The following is a 12,917-nucleotide window of genomic DNA, read 5'->3' on the forward strand; positions in this document are numbered from 1 at the left end:
TGTGCTAGGCATTGAGGAAAATTCAAACCGTCCACCGTACAAGTTTCAAAGACTTATTCACGGAGTTGTTTAACAGGATTGCCAAAAAATTGAAGTCTATTTTTTTCTCTACTGACATTTTATGTACTTGCTAATCTGCCTGTCGGCTCAATCTGCAGCTTTTGAGAATGCTCAGCTGCTGTTATAACCTCAGCACATCAACTCTAATTTGTAAGAAGATATTGTAACCTTAAAAGGTCACCTTATATATTCCTTGCACATATTGGAAGAAAGGCAAAGATGAGCATGACTGGGGATTAAAGTGACATTATTAGGTTTATCCTAAGAATAACATGGCTTCTTTAAAATATAGAGTTTGTCAGGCAATTTTGGAAATTAGAGATATGTTATTTGGGGTTCTGGCAACTCTTTGCTATATAACTCCAAAAATTAATTAACCTCTTGGTCTATAGGGAACATAAGGGCTCTGTAGGAAAGGGCCTACATCACAGACTTTAAATGAAGTCACCAGGAGAATGCATGCAGTTATAATGTTATCACTTCATAGAGACTTTCTGGAGGAACATAAATTATATGAAGAAAATTTGTACTATTTCCTCTAAGAAGGGTGATTTTAGCCTACACAAGTAATTTGTATTTTCACTTTAGAAGTTAAAATTCCTCTATGTAATCCTATAAACAAAGGAGGATCATTTTCCTGGCTCTTGTGGCTATAATGTTTCTTCCTCCAATGTCTTCTCTCAACATAATCTACTAAACCCTTTGGGCATTTTAAAAATGCACACTTTCAAAGTATTTTTGAGTGTTATTTGTCATGCTATGAAACTAATATATTTTTTAAAAAGTATCCTATTATTTTGGGGGTCAGTCGGCATTTCAGTGTATTTTTTCTTCATAAATTTTCTTATTAAACTCATATACTTACAAGAGGCTTTGCTGTATTGAAGTGTCGCTTGAGTTTAGTAGGCTGGGATCATAAATGCATAGAAAAGAATGAGAATACTTCAAGGTGCACCTTCCTCTAGAAATAGTGATACCTCCGGTCACTTTATAAATCTCTATTCCTGAGAAAGGAATGCCTCCTTCTGAATTGGCTTAGCGTTCCTGGGAGATTCATATTACAGTACAACTCAATGGCGTATTTTACTGTCAGAGCCATAGATAACAGTGAGTTCATGATAACTATATCCAAATCTTCCAAATGTAACAACTTAAAGAATGAAAACTAAAAGCAGAATTTAAATTGCACAACTGATACAGGAATATTTTATTTTTATATGACGTTATAATTTATTCTTTTTCAGGTAATTTGTAATTTATATATAAATATAAGATACATATTTTAATTCTAATACAGATAAGAATATGCAACTTAACAGTATTTCAAACAATAACTATTTTCGCCTTATTTTAATTCTAAAGTAGAAATATATTTATATATCAAATGTAATAAATACAAAATATTATTTATCAAGTAGGGTAAATTTATAAAGTTAAAAAATACATAACATTTTCTATAATTTATATAATAATTATTGTTGCTATGTAGACGTAATTTAAATTATAAAACACTATCATATTTTCTTTTGCCTGTTTTGCAATTCTTTAAATGTCTTTTAAAACCTATTAGAATTCAAAGATAAACACATTGAATCAGAGGAAGATCCAGGAATTGTGCCAGTTTCTCTATAAAATTCTCTATGCATATGGAGATATATCCTATTTTATGAGGTATTTTATTACCTATTAAATTTTATATCTGTTAAAATAATCATGATATCTAATATAAGTGATAAAACATCGTTACAAAGTAAAACAAAACCAGGTGTGCATGAAGTTTTCTTTTCAATTATGTGTGCTCGATTTGTGTTTTATTTTATTTTGTTTTGTTTTGTTTTTGAGACAAGGTCCCAGGCTGGAGTGCAGTGGGGCCATCTTAGCTCACTGCAGAACTGACCTCCCAGACTCAAGCGATCCTCCCATCTCAGCCTCCCAAGTAGCTGGGACTACAGGTTTGCACCACCAGGCCTGGCTAACTTTTTATTTGTTTTGTAGAGATGGGGTCTCAGTATATTGCCCAGGCTGGTCTCAAACTCCCTGGCTCAAGCAGTCCTCCCACCTTGGCCTCCCAAAGTGCTGGAGTTACAGGCGTGAACCACAACAGTGCCAGATCCAATTTGTATTTTAAAGCATTGAGTATAAGCTCTTTAAGAAACAAAGGCTGATATCGTTCTCTGTTAACCACTAATCTTCAGCCATAACTTGCAGAAACAAATTTAGAGATTGGTAGTTATCAGAAGTGAACAGGTGGGCACCAAAACCTGATCCCCGCTGGTAAGGAGATTCTTATCAAGTTTCAGCAAACCCAGTGAGGTAACCTGAAGCCTGAGATTCTCCTTCTCTTCTGCCTACCCCAGTGATTCTCAAAGGGAGGTTTATTTTGCCCCCAGTAGACATTTTGCAATGTGCTGAGACATTTTTAGTTGTCACACTTTGGGGGCATGGGAGTGTTACTGGCATCCAGTGGCTTAAGGCCAGGGATACAGCTAAACATCCTACAGTGCACAGGACAGCCCCACAAATAATTATGAAGCCCCAAATGTCAATAGTGCCAAAGTTGAGAAATCCTGACCTGGGAGAATCTAGACTGGATGTTGGGGAACATTTGGGATTGATGCCCACAGAGCCAGTGTATGTATGTCTCTGTATATGTATGTTTGTAGATTTACACACATCTACATGTATATTGACAATGAAGACAGATCATGCTATTTAACTTATGCAAATGCAAAGGCAATGGAATATGTTGGAAAAGGGGGGAGAAATTTAAATAGTCTTAGCAATTTTTCCTGATACCTAATGTGTCTATTCCTAAAGTGAAGTTAGGTGCTGGGGCATGCATCTGCCATGTCTTGAGCAAGTATCAATTCTCTGAGTGTCTCAGAGTATAAATTGAAGCCCAGTCTAATGTTCAGATATATTTTGCACAACAGTTTCTTTTTTGCTCTCAATATTTCAGTTAAGGTTCAACCAAAAATGCAGCAATCATAGATATTTTTGACAATTCAGTCACGTACCAAGATAGGCCCATATTACGTGTGAGAATTTTACCTGGGAGGTATTGAACACACCCAAACTGGATTATGAAGTATCTCCTGCACTTTTTAAAAACCAATACAAATAAGACACCACTACACACCTACCAGAATGGCTAAAATGAAAACAGGGACAACATCAAATGCTGGGGAGGATGCAGAGAAAGCTGGGTCACTGATACATTTCTGCTGGGGATGTAAAATGATTCAGCCACTCTGCAATACGCTTTGGCAGTTTCTTACAAAACTGAATGTATACTTGCCATATGACCCAGCAATTGCACTCCTGGGCATTTATCCCAGAGAAATGGAAACTTACAGTCACACAAAATCCTGCACACAAATGCTCATAGCAACTTTGTTTGTAATAGCTCCAAAGTAGAAACAACCCAAGTGTCCTTAAACAAGTTGATGATTAAACTGTCATATATCCACACCAAGGAACATTACTCAGCAATAAAAAGGAAAAAACGACTGATACATGCAACAACTTGAATAAACCTCTAGAAAATTAAGTGAGCGGGAAAAAATGTCAATCTCAAAAAATTGCATACTGTATGATTACGTTTATATTATATTCTTGAAGTAGCACAATTATAGAGATGGAGAACAGATGATTACTGGTTTCTGGGGGTTAGGGATGGGGTAAGGGGTGGGTAAAGGGTGCAGACCGCCCAGTATATTTTTTGCAACTTCCTATGGATCTGTAATTATTTCAAAATACAATTTTTAAAATTATGTTTCTGTAATAACAGAGCCCTGGGAAACAAGATCACCCAAATGGTCTCATTCACAGTGGTAGAGTTGGTCAGTGTTATATTCTCAGCCCTCAGTAGTGGCAACCCTTAGCACTATGCCCTCTAAAATGCATTTTTTTTCCATTTCTACCCTTTGTATTTACTGCTGTGTTTACTTTTTTGTTTTAAAGACAGAAATACATAAACATGAGTATAAGTCTAATTTTATTTCTAGGTATAGCTGTAAGTATAAGGTGTGTAACATTGTAAAAGAGTTTAATTGTTGTAAAGAATAAGATAAACGAAGGGAAAAAATGCTTTTCTGGATTATAATATGAAAGGTAGTGATAAGTGATCATGTCCATTTAATACTATTTGGTGTTGTTTTAGCATATTAGGATAATTTGTCCTAAAAGGGTATATTTTTAGCAACAAATTAGTTTTCTTACATTACAGGGATATTTATACATATACATGCACACATGCATACACACACACGCATACACACACACACACACCCGTTTGTCTAAAGAGATGCTTTTGAATCATTACAGCCATTTCAGACATTATTCCACCGTGTGTACATATGTGTATATTTACATGCCTCTGTGTGGGTGGATGTGTATTCATTCAGAGGGTAAGAGGTAGAAATGTCCACAAAACCCAGCCTTCTCTGAAACCTTAAGTTTGTATCTAAAAAAAGAGAAGTTAACCTAACATTTGTAAGTGCCTAGCATGTAACCAATACTCTGTTAAGTGCTTTATATACCATTTATATATATAATCCTTCATTTAGTGATTATTCTATAAACCCTGTGAGTTGTCCACATCATTTCAATTTTACAGGTGAGGAAACTTGGGAAGTTTAAGGAATCAACCCAAGGTCACAGAGTTAAGACGTGGCACGTTAGGGTCTTTACTCTAGGCTCTCTGATACTGTGCTTCTAAGTCTACTGCCTGGAGTGATTCTCTTACTAAATAGTAGTTTTATCATTGTCAAAAAAAAAAAAACATCAAACATCATTGTACTAGACCTGGCATTTTCTTTTCTTTTCTTTTTTTTTTTTTTGTTTTGTTTTCTTTCTTTTTTTTTTTTTTTTGGTAGGGGGTCTTCGTTTTTTGCCCAGGCTGGAGTGCAGTGGCGCGATCTCGGCTCACTGCAAGCTCCGCCTCCCAGGTTCACGCCCATTCTCCTGCCTCAGCCTCCCGAGTAGCTGGGACTACAGGCGCCTGCCACCATGCCCGGCTAATTTTTTTGTATTTTTAGTAGAGACGGGGTTTCACCGTGTTAGCCAGGATGGTCTTGTTGTCCTGACCTCGTGATCCGCCCGCCTCAGCTTCCCAAAGTGCTGGGATTACAGGCGTGAGCCACCGCACCCGACCTTCTTGTTTTTCTAAACAGAGGATATGAGCAGACATTGCACAAGAAATGCAAATAGACCTTCAACACTTGCAAAGATACTCAACGTCACTCAGAAGAGAATGCAAAGCTACACAGAGATGCTGCTTTTCAGATATCAGATAGGCAAAGGTGCACAAGTTGGACACTGCTCTCTATTGATGAGGCTCTGGGGCAGTGCTCTCACACAGGCTGGTTAGACACTGTTATTTATTTATCAAAATTAGAAACTGTATTTGCCCTTTGGCCCAGCAATCCCACTTCTGGGGATTTTTAATACAGATACATCCGCCCCATACAAACTGATGAACACAACGTTTTTCAGTGCACATTGCTTTAATGGCAAAAGATTGGATACACTCCACGTGACTAGTAGGGGAAGGGTCAAATCAATTATGGTACATTGTCATAGTGCGATGATACACAGTTTTGTTTTGTTTTTAAAGAGGAAGCTCTCTGTGGACTGTTATGGAAAGATCTCTAGGGTATACTGTAAAGCAGAAAAAAGCCAGGGTGAAGAATAATGTATGTGAAAGGCCACTATTTGTGTAAGAGGAGGGAAATATATTTACATTTGCCTACGACAATCAGAAAAATTGCTGTAGAAATTGATATCACAACAGGAGACACATGGTATACTATAATTCACAACTTTGGGCAGCTTGGGAATGATGATGTTTACATACCAATTAGGGACTCAAGAAATCCTATAAAGTTTTTCTTCAGGATCCTAGTATTCAAATTAGCATGAGGATCAGACATGGAATATAATCTCTGAGGTGAATGTTTCAAACAATGTTTGAAGCCCCCTGGGATCACACAATTAGGAGTTGTGCCTATCCCAATTACTTTCATAGTGTTTCTTTAAATGATCCAATGCTAATCAACAATTTACCTGGTTAAAATTTAGTTGGTTGGGTTATGCTTTGAAGAGGACACTCCCTTCTTATGTTTTCTGCACTCAGGCAGGAGACTTGTAAAGGAGCTAACAACAAAGGGATTTTTAACCTTCAAAGCCTTAATTAGAAAATAAGAGCAAATGGTACATTTTTAAAGAGGAACCAGGAATACATATTCTTGTGGGCTTTTGCCTGATTACATTTGTTAATAAGGAATGCCAAAACATGTGCACCAAAAAGCGTTCAAGGTCTTTTGGTAGTAAATTATACTTGTAAATTTGATGTAAGTTGATCACTTGAAGAACTCACACTCTTTGAAGATTAGAATTCATAAATGTATGAAAGAATTAAATGGTTCTTTCCTCTAGTGATATAAAGTATTAAATGACAGAAAAAAATGTGTTCGAAATCAACTGAGGAAATAATTCATTTTGAAAAGTACTCAATAAAAATGTTAAATAGGAAAAATATGCTAAGCCCGTTTCTGCTGGATGAAGAAGTAAAGCAGAAACATGAAAAGGGCAAATTTAAGGATGATGGGCTGGGAAATATCCCGTCAGCCTCACAGTTTTACTTTTTGTTATTCAACTATGGCAGTTCTAGGCCCAGTAATCTATTCCATCCCCATAAGACAAAGAAAAAAAGACTAATTCTGATCAGCAGAAAACTGGATGGCCTCTAGGAACCTTCAAGAGGGCAGTAGCTCCCGATCAAGGAGAAATGAATGCCTTTGAAGATGCATCTTAGATTGTTTTGTTAATACATAAAATCCTCTCTCTTTATCATGCAGAAGTCTCATTTCAAAAGGAAAATGCAAGTCAATGAGGATTAGTTTGGCTCCTCAGAGGTCAGAACTAAATATACAAAACTAATAATATGACACTGAAATAAACAAGAATGTGGAATTGCTCATCCGAAGGGATGATGTAACTAATATTGACATAATTTCCAAGCAGAAAAGCAAAACTAGGTCAAAGCACGATGGCCTAACATAATAAGCATTTTTGTTTCCAGATTTTTACCATGTAGGCTGTGTCTGCAGGCATTAATGTCTTCTGTTATCAATGTTCGGGGTTGTCACAAACAATTCATGTCTTATCACTCTTTGTTAGTTAAACCAAAACAATGTAGTTTATATGTGAACCATTCAATTCTGACAGCTGAAATGTTAGAAAGAGGAGAAATATTCAGAAAGTGTCTCTTCCAGACTGAGAATCATCAAGCAATAAATATTCATTATCTAATAGTCTATCATGTTTTTATCTACTCAGAAAGTCATACCCCTCTCAATTAATTATTATGACTGTTTTCCCTCTTTTACTCAGAGCGGTACAAAAAGGGCAGCATCAATCTCATTAGGATTTCACTTTAAACATTGACCACTGAAAAGGAACTCAACTGAATCACTCACCAAACAGCCAATTTTTCTCTACCACTTTCCCCATCTTATGTTGACTAAAAGAAGTCACGCTTTCTTCTCTCTTCTATTTGTTCCATTTTACCTTCCTGCACTATTTCCTCAAAGCACAGCTGATTAATTCATGGGCTAAATGACTCATCTCATTCCCTAAACTTTCTTTTATATAAATATAATCCTCCTAGTTTTTACTGTCTGACATTTTCATTCTTAACTAAAATCAGAGCAAAGAATATATACATAAAAGAAGCACAAAACCCAAATATAAGATCATTTAACTATTTGGATTTTTTGGATAGTATTTTCCACTAAAGATGATGTAGTCTTTCCTGAGTTGCCTCATTATAAACCATCATTCCATTCAAATTGCCTTGGAATTTATTAGCATATTGAATTATAGCACATGACCTGAAAACATCCAAATTATATCTTAGTAGAAGGCATGTGGTACAGTCACAAAAGAGAGTGAGATGGGGAGTCTGGAAGACTTAGCTTCTAGGTGTAGAACCTAAGTCTCCCTCATACCTTGCTCCCAGATGGAGGGTAAAGTGTTTCTTGTGCTAAAATGTCAACCCAGAAATGCTAAACTTTAACCGGTATTCTTAGTCTGGATTCCTAATGTATTTCGTACAGAAGACTTGATCCTATGTAAGTAAATAAATCTCTATTAATAATATTTGGTGGTGCCGTCCATCTATATATTGCTTTATTTGGCCATTCATCTACTTATTATTAACTCAGCAGGGCATTCAATGAATTCCATTTTCCCAGTAACAACCCCCTTCCTCCGAATTGTTTGGGGAAGACCACTTCTAAATACACACAACTAAACCAACACTCCAAAACTTGACATAGGACAGATAACACAGTCTACCGCATAGACCCTTTGGTAATATATTAGTCCTGTTGTTTCCATAAACTATTAAATGTCCCTGAAATTTCTATTTTGTCATTTTAACTATAACTCCTGGTCTGTTACACGTACCGGCAATGAAAATGCTTTGTCCAGCACAAATCTTGAACTTCACTATGAAAAATGTGGCCACCATCCACATGGAGAAGGCTTCAGCCTTCTCTCAGACACGCTATCTCAGTTGTGGAGTAACCTTGGGCATGCCACTCACCTGCAAAATTAAACAACCGCACATGGACCTAAGGCCTAAATTATCAGGCTGGGTTCAATGAGAGAAAGCAGCAGATTCTATCTTGGCGATTAGGCTTTGAGCTATTGGAGGGCATAACCCATTTCGTAATCATTTCTGCAGAACAATCAAACAGAGGATAAGCCAAGCTGCTTACCATGTTTTGGGTTGTGTTCTTGCCCAGAACACAACTGAATGGAATATATATATTCTATATATATATACTCTCTCTATATATATTCTATATATATATACTCTCTATATATTCTATATATATATACTCTCTATATATTCTATATATATATACTCTCTATATATTCTATATATATATATATACTCTCTATATATTCTATATATATATACTCTATATATATAGAGAGAGACTATGTGTATATAAATGGACTATATATATATATAAAACCATATACATACAGGTCAGTAATCATAACCTATGTTAATTTTCTCTACTACTGATCTATTTAGTCCTTGCTGTTTCCCGGACCTTTCTAATGCCCTTTCTTCTTTATATCCCTCCTGAGCACTCACAGAATTAATATATGTTAAGGAACATTTTCCATTCTCTTTTTTACTAAAATTCATCCAGCATGCACCTGTAGAACACTTAATGATTCCTATTGTATGCCAGACACTGGGCTTGGGTCTGGGGATTCAAAGGTAATTAAGATGTGACTCTTGCTCTGGAGTAACTCAGTCCTAAGATAAGCAGACAAACGAGTAGAAATATATACACCAACTCAAATACTCGTGTGGATAAGAGGATGCTACAGCTATTTTCTTTCCATTTATTCTAATCCAAGTAGACAGTGCTCAGCATACAAAGAGCATACTTACAAACAACCCAAACCCACAAACGCCATAATTCCCTCTCAACTGGAGGCCTGTGGCTCCCTGGCTGTTACTCATAAAGACCCTAGTGGGCCCAGAAGTTCAGGCAGGATGCTGAGAAGGAACAAATAAAGAGGTCTGACCCACGGGTAGATACACCAGCAAGTTCTGTCTGCCAAAGGCATGGCCCTGCCCCCAAATATTGTCCCTGAAAGGAAAATCATGTGTTTTGTAGCTCCAGGCTCCACTGATTGAAATTTCCCCAATTAAAGATTCATCCTAAGGGTTAAAGGGCTAAGAGTCATGAGCTTTGGCTCGCCCATATTACTTCTCTCCTGCCATGTGGTAGAGACCACTGACTAGAGGAAACAGGAGAGTGGTTTGGAGGTGGGGAAGGGAAGGGTGGGAAGATGAACAATTATGAATTCACTATATATTAGGACAGGCCTGGGGGAGATGCCCCAGTGAGACCAGAAGACATCAGAAGGATGGAGAAAGAAAGGTGAAAAGTAGTATGAACTTCATATTTCAAATATTGCCATGACTGGCCTATTACCAAAAGTATGACAATTCTTTCTCCTTCTGTTTCCATCCTGTATAACACAGTGGCATGTCCTCAAAACTCAGAACTTGATCTCACATTAATCAGATTGATTATTTTTCGCTGGAAAATGCTCTGGGTTTCAAACAACAAACTCCTAAAACATAATGTATTCCTAGATTGGGGGACTATCTATGAGTTACTTTTCTCTATTGAGAAAAATAAATTACTATTTAATAATTATGAGAAATCTGCTTTATGTAAGAAGTCATAAATTTCTACAAATGGACATGTGGGCTAAAAATCAACTAAATTTCACAATTACAAATCACTTCTCAAGTCTCCTAAGTTCAGTAAGGTTTTGGATACCATCAATTTTTCAAGTGGATCCCTACCCATACAAATATAGATATTAATGAGCAGCCATTTTGACCATGGAAAAACCTACATTGTGCTACTGGTACAATAAATTCTACACCAGATCAAAAGTTCTTTGAGGGCAGGGACCTTACCAAAGTCATGTTTGGAACCCAGAAAGTGCCCCGGCACATTAATAATAACGTATAATGTGGCAGAATATATTAATTATGTGAGTGCTCAGTAAATGTCATTGAATGATATAAGAAAGGAAGGACAGCCTTTATATTATATTCATCATAAACACTGGACTGAATATAAGACCTTCAACATCCACTTGTACTACAAATGATCAGCACCTCTTCCATGTTTACTCAGAACATCTCTTTCATAGCACAAAGCAGGTTAAGTTATTTTCTTTGGTCTGGTTTGTTTTTTCAGGAAAGTCCCCTCTTGGCATTTTGTTCTGCGCCTCAATTTTCACCTGACCTCCTGGAGGCCATTAACCATCCTGATCTTGTGTCAATGGAATATTTTCCTCCAGAGGGGGAAAAATATTTCGGATCCAGATGGCTCCCTAATATTGTGTCCTTTTTAGTTTAAAGAAACTTTTATAACATGCCAGCTCATAAAACTGGGCAAACAAGTTTCTAGAACAAAACCCCTGAGCTCACTTTTGTGTGAAATCAAAGAAGTTGATAATGAGCCAGAATCTTCCCCATAAACTGCCTTATATGTAAACGGAGATTAGATTGCTGTTTGACCTGGCTTTATCGCCCTTTCTTTAATCACAGCGTATTTGATATTCTCTTCCTTGAATGAACTCATTTTCATAGTAGCTTTGGTCACAAGATTAAAGAATCGCTAACTAATTGTTCCAAATAAGCACAGCAACTCTCTCTGAGTCTGCCTCTGGCTCCCTGCAGTGAAGTCCGCTGCCTGATCTGCCGACCACGGGAACTTCAAGCCTGACCCCTGCAGGTAGATAACTGAAATGCACACCTCCAATCCGATCCTGGTCTTTCAAAGTCCCATCAAGTTCTGAAAATAAAAACGTTCATACTTAGGACAATAGGGATATTGATGATATTTATATGACATATTGTACTTCCTTTTCATTGTATAAATTGCTTTTGGAAAGTAGCAACCACTTGTTTAAAAAGAATTAAATTACGTCTGCAAGATACTCTGGTGCGGTTAGCCATTACTTCTTTTTGCCTATCGAGAAAAATCCAAATGATTTGATTGAACTGGGATCCTCAAATCATGCGGGTTAAAAATGTCCTGATTTGCCCCTACCTTTTTCTAACCAAACAAATTACTCTTTGTCCAGTAACCAAATCCCCCCCTTTCACCAACGCACAGCCCAGGTTGCCATAGCTACCTTGGATGTCTATTTACCACACAAACGATCAAAGCCAGGAGACATCCACATATGCACTTAGCCTTAAAACTTGCTGGAATGTCTGTGGATAACATGCAACTACCAATTAACGGATTTGCTTGTAGCCTATGCGGTCTACAGCCAAGCGAACTAAAAACATGACTCAAAAAAATTATTTCAAAATGACCAACAAGGATCTTTAAACTGACAGCAAGTCTTATGATTATAACACTTGCTGAAAGAGAGATAGCAGAGAAGAAATTAAAATTTTAACATATGTTGAAGACATTGAGCTCTATAAACCATGTGCAAAAACTTAAAACATCTGTTGAAAGGGAACATTTCTCAGATGCATATTTAAAATTCCGGTTAGTTACTGTATCTTTCTATTAGATTTCATAAAAGCTGCCTGATCTCAATGTTGGGAGAAATGAGAACAGAACTGCCTTTTGAACTGTTAAGAGTCTGGACTTTCAAATGAAGGAAACCATACAACATACTTGGGACACAATATACTTGCCAGTTACAGAATGATAAGGAAAAGAATGCTGTAAGAGAGATTCTGTTTGAAACCCTAGAATGCCATTTGAGATCCTAAATCTGCACAGGTAGTCTTTCTGGGTGGGTGAGTATTCATCCCCAGACTTGCCCCTAACTTGCTGTGTCTCTTTATACTTAACCTTTCTCTGCCTTCGTCTCACCATTTGTTCAATGAGGATCAAATTGCCACCTCGTTCTCTCCTGGGGATGTGGCAGAGAATAAATAGATCGTGTTTGTAAAGGACTTTCTAATCCTCAGAGGAAAGATTAATACGAAGACTTTCATTATTAAGCCAGATGTCCTTGGGCATTTTAATTCCAATCTAAAGAATGCAGAACGTGCTAATCAAACAGATTCATGGCTTCCTTGAAACAGCAGCATCCTGGCCTTGCAAGAATTTAGCAGCTACGTGACTTATTTTGTTTTAGTAGATCAGAAATACATCATGCACCTTCTTCCCTTAGAGTCTTTTTCTAAAGTTATCAGGATGTTAAAAACACAAAATATGTCTAGTAGGCAATTTTGCCTAGAGAATCTGATTTTTCCCCCAGCTCAAGAA

The 12,917-nt window shown here is 36.9% G+C and overlaps 1 protein-coding gene across 5 annotated transcripts in view; it reads right to left on the minus strand.

The window, feature by feature from the left end:
- MID1 (midline 1) overlaps positions 1 to 12,917 on the minus strand; it is a 253,521-nt gene that overhangs the window by 177,146 nt on the left and 63,458 nt on the right. Inside the window, exon 1 of one of the 5 annotated variants that reach the window (XM_058441483.1) lies at positions 5,117 to 5,506. The exons of the other annotated variants lie outside the window; for them this stretch is intronic. The gene's annotated coding sequence lies outside the window, so the exon portion shown is untranslated. Of the gene's footprint in view, positions 1 to 5,116; positions 5,507 to 12,917 lie in introns of those variants that run through there. 5 annotated transcript variants of the gene reach the window in all.

This window comes from Hylobates moloch, unplaced genomic scaffold (genome assembly GCF_009828535.3).
Source record: "Hylobates moloch isolate HMO894 unplaced genomic scaffold, HMol_V3 SCAFFOLD_7, whole genome shotgun sequence".
Taxonomy (NCBI): domain Eukaryota; kingdom Metazoa; phylum Chordata; class Mammalia; order Primates; family Hylobatidae; genus Hylobates; species Hylobates moloch.